The sequence below is a fragment of the Coturnix japonica genome, chromosome 7, assembly GCF_001577835.2.
Source record: "Coturnix japonica isolate 7356 chromosome 7, Coturnix japonica 2.1, whole genome shotgun sequence".
Classification (NCBI taxonomy): domain Eukaryota; kingdom Metazoa; phylum Chordata; class Aves; order Galliformes; family Phasianidae; genus Coturnix; species Coturnix japonica.
The window spans coordinates 5,566,756-5,579,482 of record NC_029522.1 but is presented as its reverse complement, the minus strand read 5'-3'; the positions used below and the strand labels follow the sequence as shown (position 1 = coordinate 5,579,482).

The 12,727-nt window shown below is 38.9% G+C and overlaps 1 long non-coding RNA gene across 9 annotated transcripts in view; it reads right to left on the bottom strand.

Moving 5' to 3' along the window:
- The window catches only part of LOC107316441, a 311,291-nt gene that overhangs the window by 116,688 nt on the left and 181,876 nt on the right, over positions 1–12,727 (bottom strand). For 8 of the 9 annotated variants that reach the window (XR_001556346.2, XR_001556345.2, XR_004307965.1 and 5 more), the window contains 3 exons: positions 9,099–9,952; positions 8,904–9,011; positions 3,663–3,845 (listed from right to left, as the gene is read on the bottom strand). This is a non-coding gene — a long non-coding RNA (uncharacterized LOC107316441). The remainder of the gene's footprint in view (positions 1–3,662; positions 3,846–8,903; positions 9,012–9,098; positions 9,953–12,727) is intronic. The other variant, XR_004307967.1, reaches the window with a different exon arrangement.

Sequence of the window (12,727 nt, the reverse complement as noted above, 5' to 3'; positions counted from 1 at the left end):
TTGTGTTGGAATACAGGCCAACATATTTAACGCTTTAAGTCTGGAGCAGCAACCAGGCAAGTAAAAATAGAAATAAGGATTCACAAACAACTTCTGCGATCTTCATTTCCACTTCTTTAATCCCCTCTAATGCTGCTCCTTGATGTAGAGTCCTATCTGCCACTGAAAATCACTTGTGTACTCCAAGATGGTCCTTCCCTGACTGTGCTCAATGGATCCCAGGAGGAAAAAAAAGCCCTCTAACTGTTTTTCTCCATGGTTCTCCTCTGTCCTGCTTATTACTATGAAGAACCTAGAGTGTAATGGGAGCACACAAGTAAAATCATCCCTCAGAGTTAACATTAGCTGAATATACTAAAAGCAACACAATAACACTGTGGGAGCTGTCAGTAATAGAGACATGCACCAAAAATAAGAGTAAGTATGTCAGCTAGAACAGGATAAACTGAATACCTATGTGGGAGAGATTTGGAGCCTGCAGGCACACCCTTTAGAGCATTACATTAAAACAGCTGAAATTAAGTTCAGAGCTACATCTCATCAGTGCTGTACCACGTGTGTGCCCATCTGATTCAAAGACAACAGAGCTGCCCAATTTCACTTGAAATATAGATATTAAGATTATGATTTTCAGAAATACTTCCAAGGAAGTCAGTTACAGCTATCAGAGCAGGGTACTCAGCATGACCTATTTCCAACCTGTCTTAACAGTCTGAAATGAAACTTATAAGGCTGTGTAAGCAAGGGCTGTCTCCTATTTTATTCTGTTGGCCCACATCAGAGGCAAATGTTGGTATACTGGTATACCTCAGTACAGGCTGAACCTCCCACCAGTATTCTGCTACATGTTGTTGCTGTGTGACAGATGGCAGCAGAGGGGCAGGCTGACACCAAAGTGCATGGAAAGCAAAGGTGTGGAATAGAATTCCTCACTGTGGAAAAAATGGCACCCGTTATGCTTGCTGCATGTTTATGGAGACCAAACAGCGGATGTGAGCACAGTGAGGCAGTGGGTGGTGTGTTTCAGTAGTACTGACGGTGACATGAACGACAAGCAGCAATCTGGATGGCCATACACAGCTGTCACATCACAAAATGAAGAGTATCTTGATCAGCTCATTCATGCAAATCGGCTAATGGTTGTAAATATGCTGAAAAATAGCATTTCATGGCCAAAAATTCGCTCAAACAGCATTATTGTATTTTTTGCATCTGTTGTAGTTTCCATGGAAATAAATAGGAGGCATTACTTTTAGAGTGACCTCCATGCAGACTAAGTGGAAAAGCTAAGTGTGCCACAAGAAAAATTAACCCCCAAAGCAAAGCCAAGATTTGTTCCTGTAGTCTTGGAAACAAGCAAGCAAACGAGCCCTAGCTCTGGAAATCTTGATTCTCTCTTGCTTTTCTGAGATCCTTCGCCAGAGGATCCTTAGCTAAAAAATGAATTACATACATCTGTTTTCACTAAGCATACGGTACCTGAAGTGAACATCTCTGGCAACAGACTGCAATTTAATGGGAATGGATTTAAGGAATGTTTCATGTCATACAAGTAACATCATTTTAAGCTCTCATTATCCTCAGCTCCTAGACAACAGTGATGTGCAAATTAATATAACACTTAAACTACAAAATTATAAAAAATAACCTAAAATGTTTTTTTTTTTTTTTACCAGAAGATTAGACAAGAGAATACGTGGATTAAAAGAAACTGATGTCAGAGTTGGTTACTTGCACACAGATAAGAGAAAGTAAAACAAACATAATCTTGATTCTTAACAAGGATGCTGTGCACATGTCTGAGGGAAGAGAGCAGCTCTAAGTAGCTGTGTGTACACAAAGCCTTGCAATGCCTTAGAGTCACGTTAGCCAGGACTAAGAGTACTCCAGAGAAATATGTGAGGTTATCTCTTAATCATTTGACTTGCTGAATGCCCCAACATAGGACATAGATTCAAGCAGGTTTATCTGAGTGTAAATGCCTTCTACGATAGCCTTGGAGGACTACGAAGACAGAGAGCAAGGATTCTTTATATAGTCTCATTGCAAATGTCAATTTCAAATGTGTACATTGAAAAAAACTCTAAAAACTTAGCTGAAAGCAATTCAACATTAGGTTTTTAGCTTGTTTAATTTCAAACAAGCATATCACTGATGGCACAAGACCAGTTTCTAATCAAGGAATTGAATAATTCAATAATCACTAGTATTTTCTGTCAACAAACTTCACAGAGTCTCATCAAAAGGATTACATTCTTCTAGGGCTAAGCAGAAGGATGAGAGACAACTGCATTTCAGTACATCGCTGACAGAACTCAGCAGGAATCACTACAAGAAGAGTTACAAAGCATATTTCATTTGAGGCAAAGTACTACAATAGGAATTTCATTTTGCACATGAATGTTCCCTGTGTGATATTCTCCAGTTTGTTTACTCATCAGCTGGAATTTAGGATTCAAATGTGAAGGTGACAGGGGCAGCAAAATTTGTATTCTCAAAGTGTAAGACAGGGTATTAACCTTTTAATGACTCTTCATTCAAACTCGGCTTTCAGAGTAAAAAGTAAAATAATCTATGTTGTTGTCTCTGTAATTTTAAGCAAGAAAGAAAATCCACCTTCACAGTGTGGGGAAACAGCGCATACAAAAGATACGATGCTGCCTAAATATGTTTGGGAAGGGTCATATGGTGACCCACAACCAACAGGATCATCAATGGAGCAAAATAAAACCATACACATTTGAAAAGTTAGCTCAAAGTCTTCCTACTGGTTCTGATCCAGAAAAACATTTTCCAGAAGCTTTTCTGTTTTGTTGTAAATATGAAAAAGATAAGTACTATCTGAAAATAATTCCTAAGAGCTGTAGAACGTTTAATTGCTAGTTTTCCACAACCCAGAAAATAAACTAGCAGGCATAGCAAATGACTTTTTTTCTTGTGCCCTATGGGATTTTATCAGGAAGAACAAACCTCTTCCTATGCTCAGTTTATCTAGAGGAGGGATCGGATGTATTATCCAGCTAGGCCTTTTCTACACTGGGTTAGTGCTGCATAGCATTCTAGACAGGCAGTTTTCTTCCATTTAATTATGCCTACCACCCACGTATGCCAAGTCAACCTCACAAACTAAACTGTCCATTCGGGCAGCATATACTTTTCGAGACTATTCTGTCAGCCTGTAATATATCATGAGTTAGCAGTTTTCTTGACAGTATTAGCTATACGTGAGACAATAAGAATGTGGAAAATCTCATTCACTACCCACTTCAAGTCAGGGAATCAGGGCCAAGGGAATTCTGGAGAGATAGCTCATAGCAACAGTATCCAAAACAGGAAAGTATTAGATTTCTTATGTCTATAGTAACACGGCTAGAAAAGTTAAGACCCATATCCTTGGTTCCCAAGTCAATCCAGATTTCAGATCGTTAAACTGAGTGTCTTGTTTATGGCCACGCATAATGTGCAGCATTTACTAAAATGCTGTAGGCATTTTCTAGCATTAAAAGTGATCATGTATTGCACATACCTTGACTTCAGTCTACTTCAGACAAAATTTCAACTATGCAGGTCATAGATTTTCTCACTGACCTCTAGAGGGAACCAAAGCCATCTCCTCCACCTGTCCGATTTCATTAGTTACAGAACAGGGCCTTCATACAAACCTCATCATACAGAGGAAAGCTGAGTATGGGTGCAGTTTCTTTCCAGCGCAGAAATACCTTGTCTCTTTAATTCTTTCAGAGGTTAATTAAGACTTTTTTCCTCTCTTAAAAAGTGCTTGGTTGATGCAGAGTAGCAAAGGATATGTCATGCTAAGTTTTAGTTGCTATGGTAACTAATTCTTTCTGAAAGAGAGAAACAAAACAAATTTGTATAAGTCCATTTTTCACTATGAACAAAGGCCACTTATTAGTCTTTATTTTGCAGCCCATTGCCTTCCTCTGTTTCATTCTGATTTATAAACGTTTACAACTAATTCAGTCCAACAAAGAAGTCTTTTTCTTTCCAACTGAGCATTCTGAGTTTCTCATTTTCATGGAGTATCAGAAAAGCAATTCAAACTCAGAAATAAAAGGAATTTGTGAAAGAGGTCTGATTCAGACTGATTCATTCCAGTTTTGTGAATGATTTTTTCACTTGTGTGGAGGTGTAAGATGAATGAAGAGTCTTTAGAGGACATACTTTGGATTAGAAATGGTTAATTTTGCTAGAAAAAACCTATCTGGTGCAGAAATTAGGGCAAACCTTACCATATTGCTCTACTTCTATCTATCCTAAAGCAGAAGAAGAACTCCAGGCCTGGAGTTAAGACTTCATGTCTTAACAGCCTCCATTCTTGCAGTGAAATGCAGATTTGGTTTATGTTGTCTTCTTATTGTTTACTGCTGTCACAGAAATTCTGAGCTGTGCTTGCTGTGTTTGACAGCGACAGAGAATAACTCTGCGAAGAGAACTATGGCTATCAACTGGTTAAAAGACAAATGTCCTCCTGAAACCTCTGTATCACTCGGTAGTCTTCAGAAGCTCTCCCACTTTGGTAAACCTTCTCCACAGACCCTCAAACAAAACAGCCACTGCAAGCAGCAGCCCTTTGCCCCATCACAGCAGCGCGCCTGCTGCAAAGACTAAGCAAAAACACTGCAACAAAAGACAGAAGGAGCCATTTCCAAAGCTAAAATAAGAAAAAAAAGGGTGATTGTGGTATGTAGGAATGAAAAGAGTTTTTTGTTTGTTTGTTTGTTTTTGGATTTATTTATTTTTTTTAACTCTCTAAATCACATGAAAAGAGGCACACTTGGCATTTCTTGCCCCCTTCTTTTCCCTCTCTCCTCATTGCAAACAAACACGCAATTACATTAATTGGCTTTGCTATCAATGTGCTGGCAAAGGATGTCCCTGCTTCACCACACAGGAAACTGCAGAAAAAAAGCTTTTCTGCAAACACCACTTGGGAATTGCAACCATTCAATAAATGGCTCCACTTGACAAAATTCCAAGCAACAAATTATATTCGTTCACCTGCCTACAACAACAACAAAAGTCATCTACATAAGATAAATGTAGCTCAGCTGCAACAATGCTACTTTTCAAATGGTAGCAAGTCAGAACCGGTGCTGTATAAAAGAGAGGAAAATCCTTAATTAGTGCCTCCCCTTGACAGGGAATAAGCACAAGAAACATCTGCAATGTGCATCACTATTTTCTATATTTAGAAGAAATAATAGAGACTGTTTATTGCAGCAAAGTGTTCTATGATCATGAATAATTTTCCAGTATCCATATCTAGAGCTGCATGAAGTCCTTCGCACCCTCAGATGAAATTCTGCATATCCTAAGAGACACTAAAACAGAAATGGGAGTTATCTGGAGAAGCTTCAATGCTGCCCTCTCGAAGAGAAAACGCTTTTACGTGGAATATTTTGTTTTAATGGTGTCAACAGAGCAACTGCAAGGAAGAAAGGAAACCAGGTATAAACTGACCTTGAAGTATGATAAGGAAATAACCTAAATGCTGTAGATCTCTGAAATAAAGTGGCATACCCATACCTAAGGGAAAAGGAAGAGCTGCAAGGGCTTTTGGAAATGTTTAGGGCAATTTGAGACCAGCTAATTACACAGTTGAGGGAGCTGAGCTCAGACAGCTCTAGTGATGGGAATAGAACTGCTCGATCTAGGTCACAGAACTGCTAAGGCTTAGGTTTTTCTGTCTGAAGGACTTTTATGGCTCCCATCTGCATAGTATCTAAGAGTCTTATACACTTTCAATGTGTTTATTCTCAAAACATCCCCGTGAGGCTGGGAAGCATCAATATCACTATTTTCTTTATAGGAAACTAAAATTCAAAGACCAGAGGGAAGGTCAATTAGCTGTTATCATGCTCCGCCACTCTATCCCCAATTCTGGCATCCTACTGACCTCCTCCTCATGGGATGCATGGGATGAATGTGAAATCCAGGGCTCCACCCTTTGCTACAGCCCAGCTGCCAGCAGAAAGCAGTTGCAAGCTCAGTGTATTGTATCTTTCAAAGCCGTAGTCTTAGCATCCAAACAGTCCATGTAGTTTGATCAAATATCAGCAAAAGTCCATGAGGAGAGCAAAAAAATCCAAACCACCAGAGCCTGGGGCTGGTAAGCAGGGAGTTTGTTACTCTACTAGCAGCAGAAAACTCTGGAACTCCCCAGAAGATGCTGGTTCTAATGGAATGAGACTGGGAGATCAGTATGCAGAACTGATGCATTTTTCCAGAATTAATAGTCAGTTCTTATAGAAGTATTTACCCTGAATTTAAAACACTTGAATTTCCTATTATGATATGCAAAAAATATGGTATACACTTTTTATACTTTAGCAGCATTGAAATTCGACTAGAAATTCTCTTCCCACACGTTGCTGTGCCTATCAACCGCTGTTCTAACTCAGATTCATTTTATCTTTTGAAACTGCATCTGTCAGCCTTGAACAACTGTCATTACATCTGAAGTACTCAAGCAGAAAACTTGCCAAGCCACAACACAATGAGCAGGGATGACAGATGTCAGTCATTTCTTCTGACAGGGCAGATGCTAATTTTTGAACAGTTTAGGTTCTGCAGCATTGAAAGTAAAACAGTAATTTCCACTGGAGTATAAAATGAAGTAAGCTGCATAAACTAAATGCCAATGAAAGACATGCACACCAATAATCTACAATTACTAGCATGTGAGCAGCAAAGTATCAGCTAGGTACAGGAGGGGCAGCAGGGCTGAGTACTACTACCTATTAAGCCAGAAACAGATTTGTGCTCTTGTTGAAAACACTTTTACAGAAGTTAAAAGGGAAGGCTCAAAACTCACGAGGAAGATTTACTCTTTATTTACTCTATTTGATTCAATTACACAAGTCCAGGAGGTCCTAACTTGAAAAAGCGGCATCTTAGTTTCCCTCCTGGACAAATACCTATTCTGCACGGAACCCACAGCAAGTCCACTTTGCTATAAGAGAAAGGAACACTACAATGGGAGAAAGTCTAAGTTATGTTGTCAGATGCTGAGCTGTCTCTACGTCCACAAGTCTCGTTCTTTCCAGCAAACAGCTTTAAGTTTACTCCTCCACCTCAATCCACCACCTTCAGTCCAGGACTGATAAAGCAGGGAACAGATATGAGGCAAAATTACAGATAAACAGGCAAGGCCAGCCAGGAGAAGAAAAAAAAAGATTTAAAAACAATTTAAAAGATTTATCCTTGCTATTAATTCTACCTGTTCTCCATCAGTATCTGCATGGGATAATTAATTAAATGCCAGACTCTACACTTCAGACATAAATCCTACAAAGAACAATCTATAGACAGATTTGGAATGTATCTATAATGTACCTGCTAAATACCTTGATAAGTAAAAGCCAGGAATCGACTTGCTTATTCTTAAAAATGACAACTTAAGCAATATGTAGCTCCTCTGATATTCAAAGGATTTGCTTCTGTTATCATAAAATAATCACACATTAGCATGTCTCAAGCATGTACAAGAGTACATACACATAAACTGTGCAGTTTTCAAGAGTCTATCTCAGCATCTAGGAAATATTTTGACAATCATGACTGCAAAGACTGCGCACAAGGCCCACAGTCTGAACAGCTAGACACTACATTAGACCACATGCTGCCACACTCACAAAGCAAAACAAGCTCTTCTTAGCAGCAGTTATTAGCTTAGCACAAAGCACACATACAGCCCGACAGGTACAACTGCAAAGGCAGCTCATACAGAAAACTTGGGGTACGGGAGGAATGAGCTCTCACCATTCAGAAACAAACAAAAATCAACAAGCAACAGGATAACGAAGCTATGTAGATAGACCTCATTCTTGGTGACAGAGAATGAAAAGAACCCATAAATCAAAACACTGGAACCTGGTCAGAAGACCAAAAGTAGGAATCCATTCTGAGGCCTGTTCAGAAGCCTATTGTCAATCATGTGGAAAAGCAATGAGATGGATCAATGACAACTTAATGCTGTTATTCTCCTATAATAATAATAAAGCATTACATTTTAAGAGGAGCAACTCACAGGAGTGGACATACAGATGACAGCTTTTCTGTCACATAAAGCCTTCACAAGCCTCCAGCTATTTAAGCACCATAGCTAACAGCCAATTAACAGCAATACACCCCTGTATATCACAACCTCTACCCAAAAAAAGAACACTGCATCCTACCAAGGGCACAAAGCCTTTGAACTCTGATGCTCACTCACTAATGTTAAACATCTCATCACCACCAGCAGAGAGCTTTTTACATTTTATTCATGAACAGTAGAAGAGATGCCAATAAGTTTTAGCTCAAGGGTGCAATGTAACATAACTAAGCCCATATGGTTTAGCTCGTGCAGCCAGCTTTCCAAGATTATTTTAATATGCATACTTTGGTCCTTGCAGTCAGACTGGACAAGCTGGGATTTTACTTGTTATCTTTTTTTTTTTTGGTTGCATGTCCACCATCTGTTTTAGGAATCCTTGAATTTATAACATAAAGGTCATTTCTTTTTCAGCATACAGGGAATTGGGCTCTATTAATAAGAAAGAACTTGGCAAGAATTAAAGGAATAAATACATTTTAATCAATGTACAGTGTTTCGGACCATGTAACTTTGAAGTACCTGATAAACTGTTTGAATGATTTCCATGGGGAAATCTAAAAAGAACGGGCTCAAGAAAGAGGTTTTAGTCAGCTCATCTGGAATCTGGTATAGCTTCTTCATATTTAAGACACATTCTCTTTATTTTTGTGTATGTGTGTAAAAGTAGGAAACTGTAACAGCACCACAGCAAAGTGCAGCAATGTGGAGAAAGGGAGGAACTTAGCTAAAAGTAAGAACTAAAATGAGAAACGTTTCGCTTAGGCTCTCAGATTCTCACACTTACCAGAACATGAATGTCTGGATTCCTGTGCTTCTTGTCCAAGATTTGTTGTGATGACAGGAATAACAGCAGATGGCAGATGTCAAGTTTTTGTCACATCTAAGCAGTTCTCTGTAGGGTGATAACAATGTTCAAGTTACAGATAGGTGTTTTTGAGATCTTATGGAGCTTGCAGAGCAGCTCTCCATCCTGACTTACCTCTGAGACATGAGAAGCCACATCCATCCTGTGACTCCAAAAATGGGTGCCTCATGAAACTGGACCCAGGTACACTGGTGTCTGTATGGCCTTCCAACTCCGGTACATTAATACGAGCCATTCAGAGAGCCTCCTTCCTTTTATTTACTTCTTTGGTGCTTCCATACTCTGACATTCCCAACAATTCACTGCTAGCCTACTACAGTCCTCGACATCTTCATGCATGTTTGTATGTACACTGCTTCTGGAGGGAATCAACCAATGCTTATAGTTAAGCATTACTTTAGAGAATACTTTATAAGAAATGAATGATTAGTCAAACATATTGTTAGGATGTAAAAACAGCTGATAAGAGAACCCTACACTCCTCATAGAGTATAAAGCAGCAGATCTGCATAGCTACATAGAAATACTGTGACCGTGGGAAGAATCTCATAAAACAGCACTTCTAGAGATACTGAAACAGTGGCTATTACTATGCAGTTTCCCACTGCTTCACTCATATGAAATGTCAACAGCATGACTGTTCTTTCTGGGAAGAAGGACCAAGGATTCAGGTACTGACACTCAAAGGACACAGAGTACATGAAGCCTCCACTCCACCTGAAGATTCAGGCAGAAGACTGAACAGCTAATGTTGTTATTTAACCAATTTCTAAAATAATGCAGGAGGAACGTGAGAATTTAGGATTGTGATACCACAGATATATATATATACTGTATGTGCATACTCACAAAAAACATGGGTTCACAGCTGGATGAATTCCCCAATATCAAAACGGCAAGAGAGGCACAGTCATGCTCGATAATTCTTTTGCATTTCTTGGGATTGGACAGCATTTTCCTTTGCCCATCTGAAAAACAGTCACAGAGCAAGTGAAATATTAGTTACATGGTACATCACCTTTAGTAATGACTCTCACAATAGATTTTTGAGATGTGATTTTTTCTTTCTTTGGATTGAAAGAGCAAACTTCTTACTATCGCATTATTGACTATTCTGGGGATAGTTTGTTGTTGCTTAAACTAGATAACTGAAAAGTTTTATTTTGAACTCTATTTCTGTTGAGGAATTCAAAGCTCTGGGTAGTTTTTTTGGTGAGGATTCGTGTGTTTTTGTTTCTCCGGCTTTACAGAAGGCACACACTGTGCTATATAAAAATAAGGTCACATTTATCATCGTCTATGATGCTTGAAAACAGTTGAGAATAATCTGGAAGCTCAAAAGTTTCTTGCTGATTTCCCTACCGTATATACAATGCCAAACTGAGTTCTAGAAAACTTTCACTTCTATCACAGATAATATATTCCATCTAAATGAAACACAGAGAATTTACAGGAGATAGAAATAATGGTCAAAATCCCAAAGTCCTCAATTAGTAACACAACGCAGTATCCGAGCTTAATGAATATTCAAATGATACCAACAAAACACAGCAGGTTTTACACTATTTCAGCTCCCACTTCCCTCCATACACTCATCTTGTGTTTGCAGGTCAGTCAAGTTCAACGCATGAGCACATTTGCTCTTCTCAGCTCCCACTGAGGTGAAGACCCCCCACAGCATCATGGCTGTCCGTCACACCTAGGTGATGGGACAAAGCTTTGCTTTCCCTGGCAGGGATGGGTTAGTGACGAGCCTCTGCCAGCCCCAACTCACTCTTCACTGACTCTTGTAGCTCAAGACAAAATCCTACAATGTCCTGTCATCCCCGATAGCATCCGTCAGAGGCTGCCCATCAGCTCAAGCACTGTATTGGTGTTTCCAGTTTACCATGCCTCAGCTTGTTGCCATTACAAAGTAACGCGGATAAAAGGCTTGCATCTCTAAATCTGAATTTTCATCTGCTTTTGTTTTTGTCCTAAAATTGTTCTAAAATGCATAAATGTTAATCTGTTTGAATGAGATCAAGTATTAGTCCCAACATCAGCTATGATGACAAGTAGGCAACGGAATCCCTCAGACTTAACCCCAGTGGTCTCTAGGGAAGGCGATGAGCCGTGACCATTCAGTGGTAAATGGTCAGTCACACATTCACTCGTACAAATGATTCTTAGTCTTATTACTGTGGTGGATACTGTGCACAACAGACAATGTTTAACCACTTTTAGTAACTCTTTAAATTAAAGCATTTAATTCAGCAGGCTGCAGAAATGTAAGCATTCTGTGCAGTGCTTTTACGGGAATGCTAAAACCATGTTAAAATTAATTGTTTCTGGTTAGATAACACCTATAGCAATAATTGAAGGTTACAACCCCAATCAAGCTACTTGTCTGATTTTTTTGGACCTACACATTTGATTTCAACAGCCCACAAAGTTTTAAAAGTCTCACATTGCACTTAATTATATGTTTCTTTCCAATTGTCAGAAGTAGAGCAGCATTTGAATGGAAACTGGATCTTCTGAAAGTAGCCATTCATGTGAACACAACCTGAAAAGGAGTACTGTTAGAATCTGCATCATGCCTCTGAGAGGACAGGAAATGAGCTTCATCTTGAATGGAGTCCTTCAGTGGTACTGCAGTTCTAGAACAACAAACAGCAACACAACCCCATTCCATCTCTGACATGCTTAGAAACCACAAGTACTGAGACATCTTTTTCTACTGTTGTACACACATACAGGTATTAGTTTCCCAACACAACCACTATTGTTTTTTGTAGACAAAAATATAAATACAGAGGAAATAATTCCAGATGTTCCATACAAAGTTACTTTTCTTCTTTTTTCTTACTACACTGTATGAGTCTGCAGCAATTTATTTTCTTTTCTTTCTGAAGAAATTTGAGGCAGGCTCCTAAATTAGGCTGGCTCTTCACTCTCTCCAGTTGCAGAGAGCTCATTGATTTCACTGTCTGCAGGCTGGTGGAGATCAAGTCTTTATCTTCCACTTCTTATTCTTTTTTTTTTTTTCAGCTCAATATCGTAGCAAAGCACACACAGAAAGTTCCATGAAACTTTCAGAGATGTATGAAAGAATCCCATTAATATTAGAGACTATGTAGCCCTGCCTGCATCTTAATTTAGATATTTTTAGTACTGATCTTAACAACGCTATAGAAACTGCTCCCATATTACATATGTTATTATCTCCTACATGTACTCAACAGATTGATTTTTAATTTTTAGAAAGATTTTTAAACACTCCACAGCAATCATAGCTTTGGAGTAAAAACATTTAGTGGTACGTAACAGTAATCAGTATTTACATGACCGAAGGAGAAACAGAAGAACTTAAGTACAAGCATGCGCTCCTCCCATTGAGCATATCTGGAAAGTGAGACAGTTACATCTTAATAGACAGCAAAGCAGTCTTCCCCATAAGATTAAATGAACCAGTAGGGGTGCAGTGCAGGAACTCAAGATATATGCATAATTTAAACACACAGGGACAGCACACACCAATATAAGGTCTTCCCCATTCATATGCCAATAAAACTATCCAAAAGAGCATGAATTCAAGAACATGAAGGCAGAACAAAGACAGGAAGTGCAGCAATATCCATGACGCTCTTTGCATTCCAGCTATGGCTTCAAGCAAAAATAATACAGAGTTGAAGTCTGACCAAAAGTATTTATTGCGCGTAATGTTTCCTGCATTTACTTGAATAAACAGTTAAAAACAA